We start from the raw sequence: 25,320 nt of genomic DNA, 5'->3' as shown, positions 1-25,320 counted from the left end.
CACCCCGCAGGCAAAACAGAACACTTTTTGTGGCAGTGTTGCCTCATTACATTCAACAGCTACGTGACCACAGGGAGGTCATCATCTTCTTTAAACTTCTGCATTATTATCAGAGCGAGTGCATCTATGATCTGCTCCAGCTTTTGAGCCCCATCTATCACAAACTCTCCTGGTCGTCTAAAGGAGCCTGTCCATGGCTTAAAAAAAAAACAAAAAAACAGCCATGCTCCAGACCAGCTTCTGATAAGCTGCTCACCAGGACCACAGCTGATTGGCTCTGAACGCTGTATTTTTATATCTGATGAGCCTTGGCCCATGGAAGTGGACCCCATGGCAGAAAATGAGAGCTGGTGGAACAAGATGCAGCGCATTAAGACATCAACCCTGATTGAGGAACATCTGGAAAGGAAGCGGCGACGACAAGCCCGAGAGGCTGCACGCGGAGAGACGAGATGAAAGAGTAAAGACAAATATGTGAGTGTGAAGGTAAACAGCATGAAATGAAGGCTGAAGGGAACAAACTACTGTACATGACTTTTACATAATGAGGGGAGTACAAATGAAAAAGCCATAAAAGACAACCTCCCCTTTTAACAAATTGTTTGTATAAATATCAGATCTATCAGTGAGAAGTTAGCAGTTCACAATTACACTGCATCAGTCACCGTTTTAGATGGCTAACAATGAAAACCTTTCAGAAACTAGAGGCTCTGCATCAACTATAATATCTGCAGGTACTCCTTTGTGATCTTTTTCAAGAGATGAGACAGACAGAAAAAAGAGAGGTCTTGAATGTTTGCCAAAAATAAACCTGTCTGTCTCGCTCTCTCTCATTTGTTAAAATTAATTTCTCTAAAATGTCCCAAATGAAAACATTGTCTTCCCTGTCACAGCCAATATAAAGACACATTCACTTCAAACAGCGAGATAGGGGAATTATTGTTTTGAGAATTCTTGTTAGGAATGACGGCAGAGCAGGTCTTCATGACCCTTCAGAGAGACTCATATTTAAAGCCTGAATGCAGACTATGTGAATACAAAGATCTTAAAAGGACAATTCCACACATTTTCAAGGTTTTGTTTTCCTGGTTTTTGCCATTGTAACAACTGACTGTGTTGAAAACCTCATCATTTATTCATGTACTTTCCTCAAGTTCACTGGTAACACTGCTCTCCAATACACACTCAAGGGCAAAAGCCCACAGCAAGCTCAAACAGTGGAACCCAATGCGCAACTAAAACACACCCTTTCAATACAATAACATACCACAGTTACTAACACCTTGAAATAGCTGTGATCGAACAATTAGTATGACATTTCAGCCATAAAACTCCGTTTGACCATTGTAAGCACTGTTCACACATTTCCTTGTTCTTTGTTGATATCACTTTTCTGACACATTCACATCATATTGAGATTTAAGATCCACGTCCATATTGAGATCCATGTTTTCATGTGGTTAGTCGGGTCTGGGTCAGGCCGCGTTCTACTGCCCGGGTCATGCTATTTCAGTCAGCAAGAGAGGAATATCATAACACCTGCTCGATGTCTTTTACCAACTTTCTTGGCAGGGAGGATGGATTTGATGCCTCACAGCAATGCACAGTGGAGAAGGCTATTAACCTTATGTTAGGTTAGACACAAAGTTTTGTTTTGACCACTTGTCAGCTTACGTTATCTTGTGAATAGCAATCAGCTGTGAAATCAGTGCAGAGTGGGCCTGTGTCTCCCAGCCAGTTTTGGGTCTGACATTTCTTGGTTCTGCACGGGGCCGGGACCAGCTTTCAAATAATAGATGAGTCTGGTTTGGTTGTGGGTGGTACATTTCTGGGTCTTTTTTGTGAATTTTTGGACCTGTGAGGACCTCTGTCGGAGGTTCCTTTAGCCCTTGAGTGTGTACTGGAGAGAGGCACTATAAAATGACCTTAACTATACTTTAAGTTTACATTTACTTATGTAATTTTCTCATGCAATACATGACAACACAGCCCAACAATTAAAAATGTCTATAGACAGGTTTTTGACAAGGTTGACAAGTAAGTTATTCTTCTCTGTTTTGTAACAACTATGACTTTCGCAACACTGACCCAGTGCTGCAAGTGACACCAACACCGGAGATGAGTAACAGGCACATCTGGCAGTGTGTGAACGTGGCTCATGAAGTGCTCCAGCCCCGGCTATGTGGTTGGTTGATGCACTGACCTGCCATTCAGATATAAATGCAGCCTTGGACATCTCATCTGAGCAAATAACTCATGACCATACTGCTGAAGTCTCATGTGCTTGTATGGAGGCAGACACACACACACACAGACACAGACACACACAGACACACACACACACACACACACACTTCCCAGTGTTTATCTGGCTGACTTTACTCTGTTAAGGTCAAGGGATTACAATTTATCCTCTAGGGCCGGAAATGAAAGCTTCGTATAAATCTCTATATACTGTAAGAGGGTAGAGCAGGCCTAAAACATCACCATTCCCCCGCCCCTTTGTTTATAAAATAGTGAAATAGTAATATACAAGTTGAGACGGTCAGGGCAGATAGATGATCTATCCTGTCCAAGAAACAGGCAAAGCTGTTAGAATATGCTTTTAAGTGCAGCAAGGAATTACACTAAAAAGGCCACCTCACAACATGAAAAACAATAGAACAACACTGAATGTGAAACCTTGGTGAAATAATCCCAAGAATGCTGCTCTTCCTTTCCTGACATCCTCAACTGCAAATAGACTCTGTGCTATAGTACAGGCCACTGCTGAATTTAGATACACCACCACCTCATGCCAGGAGTCATTAAAAGCCTATTGATCTCTGCTCAGTTATGTCAAGTAAAGAGAGATCGGTGAGTCATGTCAAGTCAAATTACAGTCGCAATTTATTCACAATGCGCGTTGTGAACAGGTTGTTCACAAAGTGTAAAGTGCATGAGTCATTAGTTTATAAAGTTGAGAGAGGAACACACTGAGGGTTGTTTTATACCCAGAGTATGAATTAACAATCAAAATACGGTCCCTGCATTATTAACCTGAGCAATGCCTTGACCTTAGCCGTTCATTTGAGCTCATCCTGTTTGGGTGTGTGTGTGAGAGTGTGTGAATGGACAGGGGTGGGTATGGAGGGTGTGTATGTGTGTGTGTGTGTGTGTGTGTGTGTGTGTGTGTGCGAGCACAGCAATGATATCCCTTTGATGTTGTAATTCAAAATTTCTTTTATCTTACATGGAGCGTTTTAGACACCGGGCATGCCGTTTGAAAGCTCAACTTGGGGTAGTTTAAGTGCAAGCTGGTGGCACAGGAGGAAGCAGGTGTGAAAGGCACAGTGCCAAATGATGCTGAATAAAAAAAAAAAAAAAAAAAAAAGACTATTAAGACAAATGAGACCATAACCTGAACAACGCAGGCAACTAGAGCTGATCTCTTGGGATGAAATCTGCTCTTTTTCAGTGCATGGGCAGGAGTGATGCAGCGAAAATGAAGCAATATGCATCAGCAGTTGCATTTATTTAACTCAGCTAATTTGAGTTTGCAGCAGCAAACTGACCCAAAAGCAGCCTAATTCCCACTTACGAGCTGCACTGTGTGTGTGACATCCAGATGGTGAACAAATCTGTTTGTGTGTTGAGACACGGAAAAACTTTTCGTGGAAGTTGACATTAATGGCTGGCATCATCTTTGATGGGTAATTGAAAGCAGCTTGGCTGACACTTAAATGATGTGTGTATCCTTGCTGCACACACAGTGAAATTCCTAAGCCCATTTAGCCAGCTGTCATCAAGGGCTTCATCACCACAAATCCTAGCATAAAAGAATTTAGCATCCCGAAAGCTCCTGGCTCTTAGCTCACTCACTCACCCGGAACTTTGTGTGTGTGTGTGTGTGTGCATGTGAGAGAAAAAGTATGTGTGTACATGTGTGGGTTGTTTCTGCCCTCATAAAGCATATAGTACCTTGTTAACGAGAGGAAAGGGGGGGAGGACTACGACTAAGAGATGACAGGAAAAGGGAAAGCAGGAGTGTGTTTCTGCATGTGTTTGTGGCTGTTTACGGACAAATAGGACTGCAAAAACTCTGCGCTCTTTTGCCTGCGTGACTGAGAAAAAGATGCACTGCGGGGCGAGGAGGGGGAGCAGGTGGGTGGGTGGGGGGGTTGAGGCATGGTTTTTTACATCAGCCCTTTCATCTTTTTCCTGCCATCATCGGTCATCAGAAACGGGAGAACATTGACTTACACACACTGCACTCCATTCCACTTCCATTTAGCTCCGGACTGCCTGAGACACGAAAGAATGAGAAAATAAAGAAGGCCATATTACATTGTCCCGAGATGAACAAAAAGAATTATTCATGCACAAAGGAATTTAACTGCATTGTTCCGCTGCCAATGCCAACAAAGGAATATTCTTAGTTTTCAAGTAAAGATGATCTTCCATCAGAGCGCGAGACAAAAACTATTTCCAGCCCCTGTCTTATAACAGTGCTAATAGCCGTGAAATACTTCCTGTGGACTCAAGAGTCCGAAAAGTAACTGGAAAATCCAGGCCAAAGGTCAAGAGTAAGGACTTGAACAGTACAAAGAGAACAAAATAATTAGGAGATCTCAGCGCCCTGGTTTTTGAATCATAATGCGTTGTATGTGTGTCACACAAATAAACATATAGACATTTCAAGGCGGATTGTTTTCACACACATCAAGAAGGCTTACTGGCTAATTTATGATATATTGTGACCCTTGTTAGACATGCATACTGCTGAGAAGTGTTTATGTGTTCAGCGCATCCCCTCGAAGAAAATCACACGTATCATCAATGTTGTGAAAGTTTGCCTGCAGAAATCATGGGAAAAATGTCTTTGGGACATTTATTTGGCTTTTCACAAGTTATTTGTTCAGGTTGACCTTGCGCTGCTGCACAAACTCTAAGGCATAAACTGCGGCGGACAGACCCAGACCTTTACTTTTAGAAAGAACAAATTCAAACAGCGAAACATAAGCAAAAATAGAGACGAGACCTTGGCTGTTTTAGATGTTTAACCATACAGCCTCGCCTCAAAGAATACATTTACAGTGACTAATATTGAATGCAAGTTGGAAAACAGACATGACTTCTTAATACTCCAGAAATAAACAAGTGCTAAAAGATAATGCCACAGGGGAGAGAAAGGCAATAAGTCATTTTATTTAGGAGATCGTATTTTGACCGTTACCATGTATTCTTCACTTTTCTTGGACAAGCGGTGCTGAACCACGGTTATGGCAGCTGAAGGTTTATTACCAATTAGACCGGCTGTGTCTCCACGTTTCTGCGACTGAGGGGGAAGAGTACAGCTGAGCCTCTGCTGCACAAGGTGACAAAGAGAGACAGGCGGCAGCGCACTGGTCTTATTAGAGAAATTTTCTCCTCAGGACCACAGAGAGGGAATGGAAGGAGAAAGGGATTCACAATTTAAGCCCAGCAGCTGCTACAAAATAAAATCAAAAGGAGAGGGTTTTTTTTTTTTTTTTGATCCCAGGCTACGTGGTGATTTATGTTACACTTGAAGACATGCTAAATTATTGCAGGCCGCTTTGAAAAGTTTTCTCAGTTGCAAAAAAAAAAAAACATGTTGCCTCACCGCAGGCAACTTGCTTACTAACTAACTTCATGTCCTCCCACAATAAAAGCATCGGGTGGTTTTGTACAGGTAGGGATGTGCTCCAGTCGCTATTTGGGTGTTACCTACAAGCCGTGATGCGTGTCTTTTGCAGTGGTCTCGATGTCCACCAGGATGCTAATGATCTTATCTGCAAGGCACCAGTTATTAGGCTGTGATAAATGATGCTAGGGCACAATGCTAGTTACACCCTTTCCTCCACTGAGGATTAATGAGAAATTCTGGGATACTGATTGGGACTTAGTTAAAAAGCTCCCTACATCATTAGAGAGATAATATCATTAAGGAATTTTTCTATGCTGCGCCTCCAATATTTTGAGTAAAAGCAACTCACTAGAGCTTATAGCCTAATTAAAGTTCCAGAGGCAGCTTTATTGGACAGGAATATTGTAGAATCTGAACTCAACTGTTGCTGTTGAGAGTCTGACAACGCCACTGACACCGAGCCAGAGTAGCTAGAGGTACAGTCACACACATCAAATTATTAACATGCAAAACACACTTGCAACAACACGCATCACCGAGCACAATCTTATAAAACACAAATCTTCTGAACAAATAAACAGATCCGTAGCTTACTGTTTGGAGTGGAACAAATAGAGTATCTTGTGCTCCTCCTCTCCTTTGTTCTGTCTCTGCTCCGTTGGATAAAGCGTTAATTCTCCCCTGAACGACTATGGTCTGCAAGCACCATAGTGAATTAATGATTCATTATGCCCAAGGTAAGCAAATAGAGAGCCGATGATGGAGGAAAATGAATTAAGGAAAGCCAGGCACAACATCATTGCTACAGAAATCAGAAAAACGCCCGGTTAAAAAAAATCGATTCAGATTCAGACACAGGGCTTTCAAACCACAGAGTAGAAAGAAAAGTGCCAAATGTACTACACAGATGTAGAGAGAGAAAAGTGACAACTTGGAAAAAAAAAATTGTTTTAAAAATGTGAAACCTACCTCTTAAAAACACAAAACTGAAACCTAAAAGCAAGATCGTAATCCTTCATGTAAGTGTGGTATAGAGCTCGCTCAGCCCTCTGGGGCTCTTTTAAATTACTTTTCCATTTTCTTTTCATTCAGGCCAGTCACTTTACTCTTCACTAGCTCGCCTCGCCATATGTTCAGATGGGCACGATAAAGTATCACTGTACAAAGTTATGGCTGTTACTTTGGTGTAACAGAAAGGACAACTTAATTACATTGAACATACCACAACTTGCCAGTTTAAGATTACAAAATTGAAGGAAAAATGGAGAATCACAAACGAACGGCACAGTCCCACATTTTAAAACCTGAGCAACACTGGATTCTCGGGGCTGATGCCAATACCAATATTTGGAAGGGAAAAAAAATCCAGTATCCATATATATCGGCTGAACACACATAAACATGTTTTTGCAAGGATCCCTAAAATGCGGTTATCAGGCACTTGTGACAAAGATATGTAATGGATACAGCATTTTTGTACAGTTTAACAATAAACCTCATGGCCGAAAATGACATTAGCGCACTGTTAAATAAACTTTTTAAGTTTAGGATAGGATGGATAGGCTCCAGCCTCCAACATGATCCTGAATAGGAATAAATGAGTATAGAGAATGGATGAATGAATGAAAATGTATATACATGTTCCATTAAAGAGCAATGCCACTATCTTACAAACTGTCAAGATATCACACAAAGTCAAACTTCACAGACAGTCAGCTGGCAAACAGAGGTGAGATGAGATTAAACTTCTGATTCAGAGCACACAGTGCAGCTATAGAATAAAAAGATGTAAAGGTTCACACAAATGAGATCAAAACTCCCCCTATCTCCCGCTTCCATGGATCACCTCGAGGCTGTAAATTAGCTGATTCACAGATTAGAGTCTTGCTTCTCTGGTTTCTATTTTAGGAAGAGAGATGCTAAAATTCACTCTGATGACTCTACCTTTTAACCAATTGGAATAGCACGTATAAATTCTTGAATTAAATGGTGTTCATTTGCAGGGCTCTAGCCTTTTGGTGGCCACAACTACAAATGTGGGCCCCACCTTGGCAAGAGTCACAACAGAGGTGAGGAACATTTCTAGGGCCCTAGGATTTCTGTTATGCAGAAAATACGGAAAGAATCACGGAATTTGATAATGAAAACAGAATGAACTGCAAAATATAAAAAAACCCCACAGAATTGCCTAAATGTTTATGCAATTTATAAAATTCAGGGTTTTCCCTGCCATTATAAGAATTTTTCACAGTGCCTAAGCCGAATGAACAGGAAACAAAAACAACACTGATTGTTTCTAAAGTGTTTTGGTGTCATTTATGTGCACGCTGCTGCAGCTTCTGCTCTCTGCTGTCCTGTCTATGTCTGTGTTTCACCGAGGGCGGGGCTCAGACCTTCTTCCATACACACACACACACACACACACACACACACACACACACAGACTAAGTGCACTAACAAGAAGAGATCATCACTTTAAAAAACTGAGCAGAGCAACCACATTTGCAGTTTTATAAGTACTGAAGTACTCTCTTTGATAAAAAAAAAAAAAAAATAGTATAATGGTGTGTTACAATGTCACTGATATTAATTAAAATATGAATACAGTGGTCCCTCGCTATAACGCGGTTCACCTTTCGCGGCCTCGCAGTTTCACGGATTTTTTTTAGTGCAATTTTTCATTTTTTTTTTTTTTTTTTTTTTTACAGCGCATTGTGTTCTGCGTCCTGATTGGCTAAGGGAGGGCCCGTGCATTGTGTTCAGCGTCCTGATTGGCTAAGGGACTGTAGACCATTGTCAATCAATCTCCTCCGTGCCGTGTCTCCTGTACAGTACAGAATGCGTTCATTCTATAATACCGGACTTATTTTTCTACAAAGGTTTGAACTTTGAGAGTGTTTAAACAAGAGAGAAAAGTGAGAAAATGTTAATGCCTGTCTGAGAAAAGTGTATAAAGTGTGTAGTGAGGGGTTTTATAGCCTTAAAACATCTATAATAATTGTAAAAAATAAAGCTGACTACTTCGCAGATTTCGCCTATTGTGGGTTATTTTTAGAACATAACCCCCGCGATAAACGAGGGACCACTGTATTCTTATTGAACTATTAAAATGGCCTTTGTGAATCTGCATATCATTTACAGAGGTTCATTCCCCACTCTCAAATCACTGGTCTGAGCCTGTGGCAATACAGGAAAGAGCTGAAGGGGCCCCACACATGCTGCATGATGAGTGTGATGAAAGCGTTTACTTTAACATTTCATGTTTAAGTCAAGCAAAGCCAAAATGACACCCTGGAAGTCTGGAAGCCTGCAAACCCCTGGTTAACCACATCAACAATGTGTCATACAAACTTACACTATCCTATGTTACACGCTGGTTTAACAGCAACATAACGGTGACGTAGTTTAAATATTTCAAGTAAAACATCAACAGACGCTACAATCTGTTGAATTCCAGATGGGTGAAATTTAAAATGCATTTAAAATAAAGGTTGATCTGATTGAGACAAGACTTATGAGCAGGTTAAATGTAGGGTCAGTCATGTTACTAGAGGTCCTGTAGGCATAAGGGGAACCATCTGCATATGTCATGCTGATGGATGGGGCAGGGGCAGAGATTGAGTGACCCTGCACTCTAGACAAGCGCAGTGTTAGGCTGGGTCCTGCCCTGTCACATGCACTGACTGATGGTTGCACTGAATTGGAGCAACCCCATACAATCACACTGACAAGGCTCTGATAATGGCAGTGAAGGATTCTGTCTATTCATAAGGGAGGTAAAAGCTAATCAATAGAAAGTGTGCATGCATTCCGTTGCATATCCGTCAAAGGTAAATGAAAGAGAAAGTTATGAGTCTGCTTACGAGGCGCGGTGAAAACCCACCACATTGCTTATCTGCTCTTTAAAGGCGTCTCGTAACTTTAGCCTATATTCCAAGTATAGGGTCCTGTCATGATGCTGCTTAGAGTCCAGCTAAATGCGAAGCATATTAAGAGATGAGGGATTTCTCATGTCATCCCCCCAAGTCCTTTGAGTCATGCTGGAGTGAAGGCAATTTATTTTTTTCTCAGACACCCAGACCAGCCAAAGCCTGCAGAATCCAAAACAAGAATGAGTCAAGTAGGGAGTTAAAGTGGGAATGGGGGGAACAGGGGTTTATGTAAAAGCAACATTAATACATGTCCTAATGTATTAACACAACTTGTAACAAATGTTCAAAATGTCCATAACATAATGTAGAGAAAATGGAGATGGGAGAACCTTTTGGATGTAGACTGAAAAATGATTTAAAAGCTAGGTGCGCAATGGATCCTTATACACAATGAAAGAAAACCAACCAAGGAAAGATTCAAGGTAATCTCCCAAAGAATATTTACAATGCCTTTATGTAAAAAGGCATGTTTGCATGATGCCAAAAAAGAAAAATGTCAGGGAGTGACATCAATCCTCAGTAAAGTAAAGTTTTGATAGTTTTCTGAACATGCAGTTTAACTAAAGGCATTTGGGAGCGTGGATTGGATAATTTCTTTGTTGGTAAGCACTACAGCACTCATGCAAAGTGCGTTCATCAAGAACCAAATTTAGGTCAGTCACTGGATCAGTAAGTCAAACAGCACTCTCTCCTCTGGTATTAAGAGATATTCACACAGTGCTGTTCTCTTGTGATGTGTGTTTGCCATTGCAATAGCTGACATACACATGACAAAAAAAAAACAAAAAAAAAATTAAATTAACTAGAATGAGCTAGCAAAGCAGTTTTGTGCAATGTGAAATGGGGAATTTCAGTTTGCCAGTGCTAAGGAAACGGTGTGCTCTCATCTCGCTCCTGTGTTACCATCAGGCAGTGTGTGCATTTGCTAATGTATGCGTGACAAAATATACTTTTTTTTGCTGGTGAAGAAAAAACAGTTTTGAGCATGAGGTTTACCATTTACTGAGCCTGCGCAGTGCTAACAAAACATCCTGACAAACAGGCAGCTGAACAGAGATACAGGAGCGCAGAAATGTGGAATAATCTAAGTATTCTTCACTGCAATAACTCGTTTTGATTACTCCAGGAATGTGGTAACTTTCATTACCGCAACAGTTGATGTTGAACACCCAAATAAGTGCCATGGAACTGTACACCATGCAAACGAGTCTATTTATTTGTTTGCCTACCAAAAAGCTCCTCTTGCTTTTTTAGCTGAGGTACTTCCTCTGTGGAGCGAGTCAGTTGTGCACTTTTCAGAGTAAAGCGTGCCCCGGGACAAATGGAATAAACACAAAAACACCAAATCAGTGATTTTACACAACACCTTTTCTATAGCCATTATGCTAGACTATCATAATATATTTGAGAATGATATATTGAAGTAAATATTCTTCACAGAGGGGCTTAGCGGAAAGTGAGGAAAGTTCCAGTGAATTTTTCATTTTATTCTTTATGGCCCTTTGCACCACTCCAGGAAGAGAAAAAATGGATTTTCTCTCACGCACCAAGTCCCAGTCAAAGAATGTTTTGTTGGGGTGTTTTTAAGGAGCTGCCTGTACTCTTGTCTGCATAGACACAAAAAATGATTTAGCACCAGGCTGTGGAGCTGTACCTACTGTATCCACGTCTCCACAATGAAATTAAATTTAAATGTGTAGCAAAATGGAAAAGACGGTCAGTCACACTGTAAATTAGCACACTTCAGCATACTGCAGGAGCAGTTTGGAAGGTTACTACAAGAGCCGTCAGAGAATGATGCATCTTAAGTCAGCATATCCCATCTAAGGTGCAGGGATGTGAATCACACTGTGCCTCGAGCATTATATACAGTAAATAGCTGCATCGGAAACATTTAAATAGCTGCATCGGAAATATTTGGCCAGACAAGAAGAAACTTGCCTGCTCAGAGTGCCACTAAGAGGACAACTAAGTGCTGAATATTTTGAAGGATTTCTCATTTCATCCTTCAATGATCCTTTGACAAATTCCGAGGTGAGCCAAATAAATTTTGGCTCCATGTGGACCCACAAACACTGAAGAGCCAAAGCGTAAGACTCAAAGAATTTGGACTGTCTATAGTCTCGAGCAGTCATCTGTATCCTTGCCTTGTTGATATTACTCTTCAGTGATTAAGCATTCCATGCAATGGCCAAGGATTCTCCAGCCTACAAGTTTACAAAGCCGCTAGTGATTAAACACCGAGTGCAACTCTAACAAAATTAACCTAGGGTTTTCTTTTCCCAATAGTTAGTGCTTGAAAACACACCAGCCAGGAAATTAAGAAGGAACCCAAACACTTGCTGGTGAACAATGTAAATAACCTCTGACATATCTTGATTATGACAAATGGAGAGCAAAGCTGTTCGGAGGCAGACGTACAGCCAAAGCTGGGATGGAAGGATCATTACTCAACCAAGGAAGTGACTCAGATTCTCTCCCGCTTACTCTCTAAAGAACCGTCTATCATTGTTAATTAATTACATCACATAAGATTCTGATATCTAATAAGCAAATAATAAACATCAGAGAGCCGGTGCTGGGGTCACAGAGTCATCTTGCTCCCCTGATGCCTCTCAGTACTGAAGTATTAAGCAGTAAGTGACTGATGTCATGATAGGAGCTTAAAGAAAATGAGGCAAATGACTATAAACCCTAAGCGCCCCTTCTCCATGTCTCTCTAGAAAAAGAGATTTAATTAGATTAATTTAAAGAGATTTAGTGAGACTAATCTGGATAAAAGAAATAGTTCAATAAACAAGAACACCAAAGTGGAAGAAACAATGAGGTGGTAGAAGCTCAAAGGAAAGCCTTGCAGCCTACTGAGTGTCAACAGCAATGTGTTCTGTCTTCAGTAAAATATAATCACAAACAGACTCACCTCAAAATCATGCATCCTCTCACTATAAACAAAATACAGGAATATTTAGACAGTAGATATGAATGGTGTCCTTTGTTTCTTCCTTGCCACTGTCATTTGGATCATAATGCAAATGCCAGGAATCCAGACTGTATAAATCAAGTCTATTTTACTATTGTATTTGGGTATTTACACATTGATAAAAAATGGGCTCTCTCAATTCCAGCATGTTGTCTGTATATGCAATAAATACAGCAAAGCTGGGTTATGATTACATTTCAAAGAAAGGGACAGGGTACCAAACTAATAAACAGTATTTTTTTCTGCCAACATAGTTCTACCAGAAACTTTTTGTATGGAGGCCTGCCAAGCTACTCCAGCCACCCTCTCTTGTTTCTATCCTGTGCTTTATCCAAAAGACACCGCTAATGTTACTGTATTCCAGCTGCCTAGCAATCCACCAGAGCTTTCCATTTCCATTATACCTCAAAGTCTGCCAAGCGTGTTCTATACCAACTTGAAATTCAATCCTGAACTCAAAAAAAAAAAAAAAAAAAAAAAAAAACTTCTACAACTTTTCCTTCACTAAGCCCTTTGATAAGGTTTGTCCCCAGTGTTAGCTGTTGCCAGAGGGTTTCCACAGCTGATAAGGATGAACACAACACAGATGACCAATCTTGAAAGCTCTCCCAGTGATTCACATTGTTACACTTCTCTCAGAAAGATTTTCTGTCATGCCAATTTGCACACATTTCTAGAATGAGCTCCAGATTATTGCCACTTTGCTAAGTGGAGGTAATCTCTGGGGAAGTATTAAAGGTCTCCACTAATCCATCAACCAACCTTAGTGGAATTGGATAATGCGAGCAAAGGAAATCTGATGGTGCTGATCATGATTGAGGGTGCCAGCTCTATAGACAAGCGAATCCCCCCGGACTTCTCTGTGTACTGAGTCAGGACTAAGTCTGTCTATGTAAATCCTGTGTGGTGGCAATATTCACACCATGTTCTACATGGTTTACACTATGGAAAAAGAATACCAGACTTCAGTTTGATTTACAGAAGACAGACTGTCTTAGGCAGGTGCAATATGTACCCAAGGCAAAACAGTCATGTAGTGCATTGTTCTTTTGATCCTGCAAAAACAAAGATTTTCTGTAAAAATAAAGTATTATGATGGATCCTGGACATAACTGTGTCTTCAAAAACAACCCCAAAAAATCCATGATATTTTTTTTTACTGCACAAATGTGTTGTAATGATGTTAAAGTATAACTATTGCTCTACACACTCGGTTAGAGTCAGGACAGAAATAAGGTTGGGCTTTCAAAATGTAAATTCATGTGCAGGCCTACTTGTGGTAGGTAAATGACAGGTACAGCATCATGCTTCTAAGAGCATAAGTCTTAGCCCAAAGGCTAAATTTTACTCTATTGGCGACGAACTTCTCAAATCCTCTCTCTAATGTCAAGTGAGCACCCCAGTAATAGCACTGTAGTGTAAAAACAACAATATTAAATCCAACATTTCTTTACAGCCACACTGATGAGACAGCAAATTAGAATGAGATCAGTCTCATACACTTTTGCTACTTCAAGTTCAATTATGTAAATGTCACTCGCCAGGCTTCCAGCCAATAAGGTTTCACATTTTTAAGCACATTTTCAAAATTTGATAGAAGGAAATTAATGAAGGTTTTCTTCAACTATGTTTTGAAACTTAGCCTGAAAAGAACAAATTCAAGTTCAGGTTTATTTAAAGCCCAAAATCATTCCCCCTTTTGCTGCTGCACAGCACATACAGTCAAATGATGTTGGTATCATAAATCTGCGTCCATGTTACCAGAACAGTTATGGTGGCTCTTCGATAGTTCAGTGGTAAATGAACAGACTAGTGATTGCTGATGGAAGTGAGGTGATCCACGACACCACACCTGCTCAGAGCAGTTCACACTTCAGCTTTTCACAGAGCAGCGGAGCGTCTCCTCCGCTGTTGTGTTTGTTGTCTGACAGAGGAAATGCTGCCTGCCTCCCCGCTACGTCATCATCACGCCAATTAAGTGTTTCCATCTCCCAGTTGGCGCATTAAACCTTTTTCGATAAACAGGCAAAAGCCACCTCAAATGAGCACAGAAACTTTTTTTCTAAACTGAGGTTTTTTCCAATTTTTCCATTTCCGTCAACCTTTCCTAATGTGGTACTTCAAAATGCCCATAAAAATACACTGATGGAGACACGGCTAATCTTGAAATAAGAATCAGATTCACAAGCCTGAGGGCTGCAGGTCAGGCTGTTGTGGATTAATTTTCCTCAGCAGAGTCTGGCCTTAGGGCTACTCTCTAGTCTGGTACAAGCTCAACAACTCCCCATCTTTGTCTGCAACGTCAATCAAACTGAGGGAAGACGAAGACTCAAAGACAAGTGCTGGTTTGAACTCCTGCTGAACACGAGAATGCGGCGAAATGTCACATTCACACCTGCTCCAGAGTGAAAACTAGGAAATCTCAAGAGCAGTTGTTGGTTTGACGTCACTTTGAACACGAGAATGTGCCATGCTCACTTTGGAAAAAGTTTGGGGGAAAGCTGTGCAGATGATAAAACTGAGATATAGGTAGGCATCAAATTTATAATTGATTAAGTTTCTGTTGACTGAAGAATTGATTAGGTGACTCACTATTTCAGGACTAGGGTGGTAAATAAATATATTCAAAACAAGCTATGTGTGCCAACATGTAATTTAAGTCCCATAAACTACATGTAATGAGCTACACATACCACCTATCAGGACAGGATGGAGGTCTCTGAGGACAATCTTACCTGCTTATCAGGGGAACATTAATGTGTTCAAAATGGGTTATAGGCGTCTCTGATAGCGTGCACTTCTCCCTTACGACATGATATGTCATTTCTCCCCATGAAAAGCCATTACAAACAGAGATGGTGTGAAATGAAGGGTGCGGGTGGAGGCCAAAAGAAATCACTTGCACGGTATAAAGTTCCTCACCTAATTCTCACATCTGGCATTATGTTGCTATGAAAAGTTGTGAGGAAAACTGTAATTCTGTGAGGCTGTGCACGCCGTGTGCCCGAAACACAATTTGACATAGTGGAGATGCGCGTGATGAGCTGTATTATAACAGTGAGAGGGAAGCAGGCAGGAACAAACAAGCAGAGAAAACGAGAAAAGGTGCAGAAGTTGTAATGTGTCGAGCATTTCGTGGTAGTCTCCTAAAAAAAAGAAGAAAAAAAAAAAACGATTACTGATGAATTCTGAGGGATTCCTTCTGACAGGAACCTAATGGCACAGCAGCATCTCACATAACTTTGCTTTGGAGTGATTAGACTTCAAACACTTTCCATTCAACTTGAAATTAGAAGGCTGTTGTGACACTGGCACGAATTGAGTCATCCGCATGCAGTATTTATCCTCTTAATCTTTTAATCAGAGGATATTTCGGTAATCTGAGAACTCTATTGATTGACATACAGTATGGCAAAATGTAGTCAGACGACATACTCATTAGGATTTTTTCAGGAATTACAAAAGGCTGAAACTTGCATTTTTCCTTAACTTGTTCCATTATTAGCTTTAATTCCATCCTGAAACCTAAACACAGATATCTGTATTGCGGCGCCTACACCTGTCAGGAGAAATATCGCCTTAAGAAATCATCTTATATGTGTCAATGTCAGTTTGTGCTAATCAAGGTGCCAGTCATCTATTATAATTACCATAATAATGTGTTAAAGCAAAACGTGTCTGATATTCAGTGTTCCACACATTTCTATAATATATAGATACAGCCTGCGTTGGGTCATGTACTCTATTGATTCTCTTCAGTTTGAAACTCTATCAAAAGTCAATCAAATATCCTGCTGACAGCCATCAGTGCCACAGTGAAGCCATAATCCATGACTGCACACTCTGCCGTGCCGTCTTAAAGTCGAGAAATAGCTTCCTTGTGCCTGTCAGGCAATAACTTTGATAACTGGAAGCAACTTACCGGGCAGGTGGCACTGGATTAAGTGTGCAGTTAAGTTTGCATTGGGAGTATTTATTTGATCATGTATACAAAAACTACATAGTGTAGCAGCCAACGCTTCATTTTTTTTTCTCTCTTTCTGTTTGTGTTTGTTTGTTTGTTAGGCGGCAAAAGAAAATGAATACTGCTTTGGCTTAGAGAGGATGTAGAAATGAGACGTCCTCTTTGGAAAAGGGGGAAACTTTGCAGAGAAACAAGAAAGAGACATTCCATGGGAGTGTATTTAGAAATTATGAAAAACACCTTCGGTTTATTTATTTGGCTATTACATGTTACAGAAATAAATAAATAAATAAAATGCATCAACATGTTGCGGTGCAGCTGGTGTGAGATGGGAGATGATGCCAAATAGCAAACGATTAAAGGTTTTTTCAATATTTTTCAAAAGAGACTTGCCTTTTAAAAAAATGTTTTTCTTGTTTTGATACATCTCTTTCCCAATGATTGCTGCCATAAATAATGTTTAAGAGCCCGTGACCAAAAACATTAAAGAAAGATTTACTTGGGATATGGCCTGTTGTGTAGAATAGAAATGTGTCCCTTCACGCCTACACTTGATTGTTCATTCATTAATTCATCCCTTCATCTAGTAATTCATTAATTTTTATAGTCCCTGCATTCTGAAAGTGGCGACTGTAGTCATTAGTGTCACTAATGTCAAGACTATCAGTTCCCAGCGCATTATGAACTCCAAGCAATAACAAATCTGCGAACAGAGGATAATTTGCCATCTCATTAACACTGGAGGCTTGTATTAGAACAATAGAACTAACTGTGATGAAAAATTACACTGACAGACCAACCACTGAGTTTATTAAACATAAAGTGGTGAAAATTGGGGTCACAGTAGCTAAACATGGAGATTATAAAAAGCACGTTCTCGTGAGAGATTTGTTTGTTTTAGATAAACTTCAATAGTCCGGAACTACTGTGACCGGCTTTTGATGGATGAGCATGCCAGCGTGAAAAAGAGGAAATGTTTATTAGACATTGATTTGCAAAGCAATCTTTTATAAGATCAATATGGTATGCAAGTACATTAGCTCAGAATAATAAACAAGCCATCTACAGCATGACTGCAACATTAATTGGAACAAACCAAACAGAGCTCTGACAATTCGGGTATGGCTCAGTCTATATAAGGCGCTCCACAGATATATAGAGCTGGTTTGGATCCAGTCTACGTTACAGGTATGATTGTTGCTGCAATAATTATTTCTCTATTGTCTCGTTCTCTCTCTCTCTTCTTTCTCTCTCATGACCCCATCCCCTTGCACATCGTGCAGAATGATGGACGGCGAGTAGTTATTGATTTATTTGCAAAGAACAGACAGACAGCAGATACAAAAATTGCCCCTATATACAAAATTACCCATGGATCTGAATTCCCTCAGCTGAGGCTCCCTCTGTAAGGAAAGGTGAAGCAATGAGAGGGAGCCAAGCTGTGTGTGTTTGTGTGCGAAGGGAGAGAGAGAAAGGCTGGCAGATAAAGAGAGAGAGAGAGAGAGAGAAAGGGAGAGAGGAAAAGAGGGAAAAAGGCGGCACAGTAGCCAGAGCAAGACAGAGGAACTTAAAAGGGAGATAAAGGCAACTTTTGAGAGGAAGAAAACAAAAAAGAGGACTACAGTGCAGTGGACTAGCACTTGCTGGATGTTTTCAAATTGAATGGAAATACCGGCACGGATGGCAGCACTGTGGGCTGTGTCTTATTGCAACATTTACCGTTACAGCTGCCAAATTCAAATATGGCAACCAGTGAAAAGTTTGTATACTTAAAACAACTATGTTACCTCTTGCATACTGTACATAACATTACTGACCTCCACTGTGCCTCTATAAATTACCCATCCCATCCTGCCCAATACCTGACCTTTGAACTAACTCACTTCCATTATCTAGATTTGTGTGTGCGTGGATTGCTGTGTGCTGAACATACACAATATCCTAAGGCAAACATGGAGCAGCGTCGTTAACAGCCCTCCAGTGAGCACCTTATTGCCACCCCTGAGGGACAGCTCCAGCTAAGCTTCTAACAACAGGTAAAGGTCAGTGAGTGATGAGTGTCGCTTTAACACACATGTTATGCTACCCATAAAATACTCAATTGCACCCACAGGTCACCATTATTGCAAATACAATAACCCACAGTCAACAAAACAATCAAGAAGTCAGTAACACTTCACTCATATTAGGGGACCATAAAAGTATTCCTGAAACCCCCTTTTCATTTATTGTGTCTTAAATAATGGGCAAATAAATCTATGCCTGGAGAACAGGCTCTTTTGGCACATATCCCGCACAGCAACCCTTTTACAACGTCACAGCAACTGCTCAATTTAACAGTGCACCCAAGCACGTCAAATAATTACTCATGAAAATATTTTTGACGTGCAGTAGGTTGATTGGACCAAGATGCCCCGCTTATTAGGCTGCTGAGATCTGTCAGCGTCTTCCCAGGACAGCGTCTTTGAGGCTAAGCAGGCTCTCTGTCAACATGGGACAACAACAGTGGCTGGACAGCAAGTAGAAACAGAGACAAAAAGGCAGGAGGCAAGCCAGTCACCTCAGCAAGGCCTTACTGTGATCAGATCCTCAGACGGCACTTCTGCTTGCAGGGGAAAATGATCTGCATGTGTGGAGGAGGGAGGCGGATTTACGGATTTTCTTCCCTTAGAGCAGGGAGTAGCTGATAGTAACTCATGGGTGTGTCCAAACACACCCATGGACATGATAATCCATTGGACATTTATTGGCTTCTCTATTTGATGACACACCGTGTGACTTGGCACTGCCCACATGTATCCATTTGCGTGAAACTAATTGGTATAATGTGACGATGACGCAAACTCTGTCAGCAAGCCAACACAAGTGAAAATTGCATGTATTCAAATTGTTCATATACAGTAAACGATGTCAAAAAAAAAATTTCAGAGGACGACAATACATGTTTTTTTTTTTGCTTTTTAATAATTACTCATTTCATTTATTTTCAAAACTAGCAAACTCCAGATTAAAACCTTTGTGGAGATGTAACAGTTGTGAAAAAGCACCGACTAACATGTTAACTTAGCCCATGGTGCTGTTCATCATCATTACCATGTGTTGACTTGAATCGCGTCACATGTCACTGACTCAACAGTGTCTCAGTTTTCATTTACTCGTTAGCCTAATGAGTGTCTAAATTCCAATTCATTACATACAAACTCACTACCAGCTGCAATGGGGTGCAGTTTGAGACATGTTTAATATCTTTATTTCATAACCAATCGCAAGTGTTGTTAATGAGTTACATAACCAAAACAGCAAAGCCCATATAAATCACATCTGTCATAATGAACAACATAACATTAGAATTCCTCATCTGTATTGAATCATAAAAATCACTTTGACCATCTGCATACGAGTTTACTGGCACAGAGGCCATTCAACAAAGACATTGTCAAGATCCACTTCAGTAGTGGCATTTGGGCTTATTAGTTTTAATAATCAAACCGCAATGGAAAAGTTTGTGCCCTAGTGCTGTCTAAAGATAGGCACAGTGCTCTGCTCTGTTGTGGTCTGCACGGCTGTGAAAGTGGATTAAACAGGCTTTAACATCAAGACGAGCTCTAATGAAACCCAATGGGGGAGTTAGATGGTCTGTTTGGCCAGCTGACTCCTGTAAAATACCCATCACTGTCTGCTGTTGCAGGCTCTAAAAGTAGCCTGGTGGTGCCAGGTTATGCTATGGACCAAGACTTACACTGCTTGCTGCTTCTGTCTTGATCAAAAATGAACCTGCCTACTGGGCTTCATAATCTGTGTTTTTTGACTTTTTGTCAGTCTTGATAATTAAGTCACCATTCAGTTTTGGTCAGAAAAATGCGGTTAGTCCACCTGTCGTGTAAATGTGCCATAAATTTTCTTTCAAATGCCTTGATAACAGAGCACTGCACTTTGTCTACAGACTTCTGTTTCATTATACAGTGCCAGTTCTTGCTTTTTTAAATAATATGACTATAACATGTTTTTTTGTTTGTTTTGTGTTTTGTGTTTTTTTTTTTTTTTTTTTTTTTATTGGCTATCAGGTTTCACTTTATGATGTAGATCTTAATAGCAACTGTGCTCGTGACAGTTTGCACCATGAGGAAGCCCAGCATGTGGTGCAACGTGTTAGTGGAGTTTTTAATCTGTAAGTGCCATGTATTAGCCACTAAAAATAAGTACTTTTAACTGTTTTTTTCTAAGAGAGCAGTGCCTTTTGATTTGTTTTTCTTCATTCCTCTTCAAGCCCCAGTAAATATTAGTAGAGTAAGCGGCCAAATATCAGTCCTCTGCCTTGCACACCAGTGGTTTACTGTGGCATTGTTAAGCATAGGTCAGCAGTAACCTTCCATTTTTTGACAGTGTACACGATTCTTCCTTCAACAGCAGTGATGCATATGCTGAGGTTTGGGATCCTAAAACCAGCAGCTTGCTGTAGGGAGCTGGAGTCTGCACAGCTAGGCACAACCCAGGTACAACAGAGGGGATCTGAACGTACCAGGTAATCAAATTTGAGCCATCTACACCTTTGTTACTGTGGCCAACCAACGATGTACAATCCTCCACCCACCACAGCCCATTTGGGAAAGTCATAACAATGATCAATACCATAGTGGGATCCTGCACAACAAAGCCATCCATCACAGCAGGAAATCTTGAAAAAGCATTAGTCTGCCAGTATTGACTGGAGCACGCACAATACATCAAGCTATGAGGGCTCTATTGCAGTGCTCGCCTTCCTCTGCGACTTGTGTCTCTTTCTCAAAAGTCATACAATATCTCCACATATTCCTGCCCCACCTTTAGCATCACACCGTGCACACACTGAATGACACAACTTGCCTGCACGGTTCCCTAACAATGGCTTTGTTGACATATTGATACAAAAACATGTTGTGTTGATATATGCAACACATCACAGTACTACGTTACTGAGGTTTGCAGACAAAGTACAATACTTTGAGATTCATGTTAGGCTACTGTATTGTCAGACGCACGCTCCAGCTACTATGATAAATAACTGCAGCCGTGGACTAAAAGGAAAATATTTGCACCATGGCACAGATGCCATTCCCTCTGCTCTTACTCATTATCCAGCACAATGTCAAAGTACCCCCAGGTCACTGAGAGGGAACATTCCTTAGCATTCCCATCTATGGGCATCGTAAATAAACTGCAAGTAGCCCCAATAGCTTAAATGAAACCCTTCCACTTTCCATGTAAGGACACAATTCATTTTCTTCCCTGCCTGCAGCAATGTAATAAGCGATATTTGATATCTGATCACCGAAATTACTATAACAATATGAGAGTGCGCATAGCTCACAGCCCGTTTCATATACATCTGCACTCATACATCCTGTATGAGTGCAGCAGGAATATGAATCAATTTGCAGTTGGCGTTGTTAATTAACTTTTCAAAAGCCTATGTGCTTGAGGAGCCACGTAGCCTTTTAGAGAAGAAGCATCCGAGCAGCTGGGAGCGCAGAGGGCTGGGCAGGGGATGCTGAGCAGGACAGCGAGTGGAGAGCAGCCGCACTTGTTTACCGAAAGCGCATCAAAAACATTTCATTTCAACTTCCAGTGATAACCCAAACACACACACTTTGACATGCACATCACTACTAACCGCTATAATGTGGCTGCTGTTTTTTTTTTTTTTTTTTCTTCTTCTCTCTGAAACTCTCAACTATTTGTGAGATAGGCTACACAACTGCACATTAGGTCAACGGGCTTTGAAAGACCTGGTTTAATTAACCTGTGCTGAAGTTATGTGACTAAACGATTAAATAATAAGCTTTTGTGAAATATTTCGCAAAGCTTAGAACATTTACGCATTTTTTTTGTCTGATTTCCACCTACCTCATGACATTCACTGATGGGTGGATCAAATTGGCAATACGGAGATGGGAATATACCGGGGCAATCCAGTCAAACTTGCCACAGGTCCATGTTTGGCACGGCAACGGGGCAGTCCGGTGTAGTCACAGCTGAAGCGCTAACGGTGCACAGCTAATAAGGCTCCCCACCTTCCACCGTCGCCTCGCACTGGATTGGACCGAAATGACTCCAAGGGCGCACGGACGGTCTCAGCGGCATGATTGGTCGGGAGGAACAGTGACGCACCGGCAGGTGGCACACCCGACGAATAAAAAGTCCGGATTCATTCATTGATAATAAGTTTCGGGAAACTAACAGAGGCTGAGCGACCTCAGAGGACAGGAGCAAAACATATGGCCAAAACAAGGGATGTCAAAATAAAATCACACCAGAGACAAACGCAGACTGTTGTTGTGTGTGTTTCCACAGTGCGTCTCTGTGCAAATATTGAGAAAGGGTTAAGGTTCCCAAAAGTGACAGGATTTGATCCTCTCAACATCCCATGAGTCCTGCTTATATCCTCTGTCTAACTACACACTGTTTTTATTGGATAGTCTCAGCAACCAAAGCAGTTAAACAGAGGCACAGCATGAAACTGTGTGTTTAAATCACATACTAAAGATGAGTTTGCTTTATATTTAAGCCCAAACACTTCTCTAAATAATAATAATAATAATAATAATAATAATAATAATAATTTCACTCTCATTGATATTCAAAATATGTAAATACAGAAAATGCATTACATGCATTTTTCAATTTCATGTAGTTCATCAACAGCCCATCTCTGGGGATGAGGGTTGTCAAAATAAGGTTACTGCAAAAAGAAGTTGTTGCAGCAGAAAGCATATCCATAAAGACGCAGCCTGATCCTCATTTCCAAACCAGAAATGTTAAACAAAACTGAAATGGGGAGAGCAAATGAAGGACTGCAAAAATCATCCATCTCTATTTGTTCTGTTTAGCCCAGTGTGGGATAAAGCTGGAACGTGGAAACTAAGTGTGTTTTGACACTTGCTTGACTGTAATTCAGGGAGCCAAACCAAATGTTTTAATTGATTTTTTTATAAACACAAATAAGGAGTGAGCGGTAATCCTTGGAGGAATGTGTAAGCCAATTATAGCTAGTTGCAAGGACTTGTGGAATGGGCTCTCTCAGTGCTTCCTGCTCGACTCACTGCAGACTCTCCAGCCACATTTCCTGCTCACAGCACATGGGCGACATTTTTTATGAAAATACAGAGTGATCAGAGGAATGAAGAGGATATTGCTCCGACTTCCTCCAACATTTACTGTGTTATCATCTTAATGTCTTGCAGGCTATTTAGCGTGGTGTATGTGTGTGGCTTTGTGTGTGTGTGCTTTCCCATCAGCCACAGCTTGTTTGCATCCTGAGAGGGGGGAACCAGTCCTTTCCATCTGGCTGCTCTATATGTGTGTGTGCGTGTGTGTGTTTGCGCACGTGCACCCACATGAGTGCAACTGTGGGCTTACATAATATTGTGTGTGTCCACATATTGGTTGTAAGTGGATGAGAGAGATGGCTCAGACAGTTGCTGATCTGGTTAGCTAATGTCCTGGAGTTCATATAGGGGTGCACTGTGTACTCTCATAGTCTCATGGATATTTGCTGATCCAAGGGCATTAAGAGCGTCTTGCATACACTGCAGAGATGTAGGGTAGCAAACCAAGAGGCAAATAAAGGTAGAATGAGGGCAAATATTGACCTGAAAGCCAATTTATTTTATTTCAGTGTTGACTACACCCAGGTTGATAGAGCAAACATTGCAAACGAAGGCTGCAAATGACATCTGGGATACCAGGAACAATCTACACTACAGTAATCAGTGTATTTTTATTTTCAGACACCATGCCTGCAGCGTAAACAGTGTGCTAATAGGAGGATTTATGATAAAATGAAGGGAGACTGTCAGACGTCTTCGATGAGATACTCAGTGTGAGATCAGAATTTACTTTTCCGATCATGAATAATAAGACGGGAAAGTGAGCCCGGTCGCTGGCTCTAGATCAGCACACCTCCTATGACGACCGTGATAAACACAGAGTTGAAGCTGAGCCTCAGCATTCACCTTCCTGCAATTTCACACTGTCTGATTCCTCCAGAACTGCATGAACACACTGATAACTGAGTAACCACGGCCTACTGGTCTGCAGAAACTGTTTTCACTCCATAACCTTTGCTCCTCCGTCCAACTGTTCATCTCGAGAAGCTAAACAACGAGACCGCGTTAGGAAGAAACAATGTACTGACCTGTAGTACAAATAGTCCAACTTGACATTAGAATGAACAAATCTTTGCTTTTGCTGGAGATTTCAACATTTTAGGAACAGCATGAACCAGAGCTGAGATAAATTATATTCACATCAAAAAGAATACATGCAACTGTAATTCTTTCTGTAGGACATTTATTTTGGAAGTATGTGAATCCCGTCCAGATGAATATTTAATGATAAATATAGATTCACCAAATCAGCTCTATAAAAACAATTTAACCATGTATTTAAGGAAGCAACTACTTTGAAAATCTGACCAGATGGAGAGGATTGGTTTCTTGCTCTGCCCCTGCCAGAGTTTGTGGCTGATGGGAACAAGGCTAACACAGCGCTGCCAGCACAACAGTTAACCTCATTTCTTAGCCATGTCTCAACAGAGTTTGAGAAAGGCATGGAGAATCATAGTGAATGATTGTATAAAATTTATTAAAAAAAAAAAAAAAAAAAAAAAATCATGCATGTAATATTCTGTCATGCGCTTGTTTGTGTGTTAATCACCAAGTCTGTTGGGGAAGTTACTTAAAAAAAAAAGAATGCATCATATCATTTTTAAACAACAGTTGACCCAAGAAACTCACCCCCAGTCTGTCCATCCAGATCG

At 40.8% G+C, this 25,320-nt stretch overlaps 1 protein-coding gene across 1 annotated transcript in view; it reads right to left on the bottom strand.

The window, feature by feature from the left end:
• The window catches only part of chrm3a (cholinergic receptor, muscarinic 3a), a 79,055-nt gene extending 56,477 nt beyond the window's left edge, over positions 1 to 22,578 (bottom strand). Inside the window, exon 1 of the mRNA XM_030071410.1 lies at positions 22,407 to 22,578. The gene's annotated coding sequence lies outside the window, so the exon portion shown is untranslated. The remainder of the gene's footprint in view (positions 1 to 22,406) is intronic.
• Positions 22,579 to 25,320: the final 2,742 nt, after the last annotated feature.

This window comes from Myripristis murdjan, chromosome 15, assembly GCF_902150065.1.
Source record: "Myripristis murdjan chromosome 15, fMyrMur1.1, whole genome shotgun sequence".
NCBI classification, from domain to species: Eukaryota; Metazoa; Chordata; class Actinopteri; order Holocentriformes; family Holocentridae; genus Myripristis; species Myripristis murdjan.
Note: the sequence above shows the minus strand (reverse complement) of the source record. Positions and strands in the feature narration are given on the sequence as shown.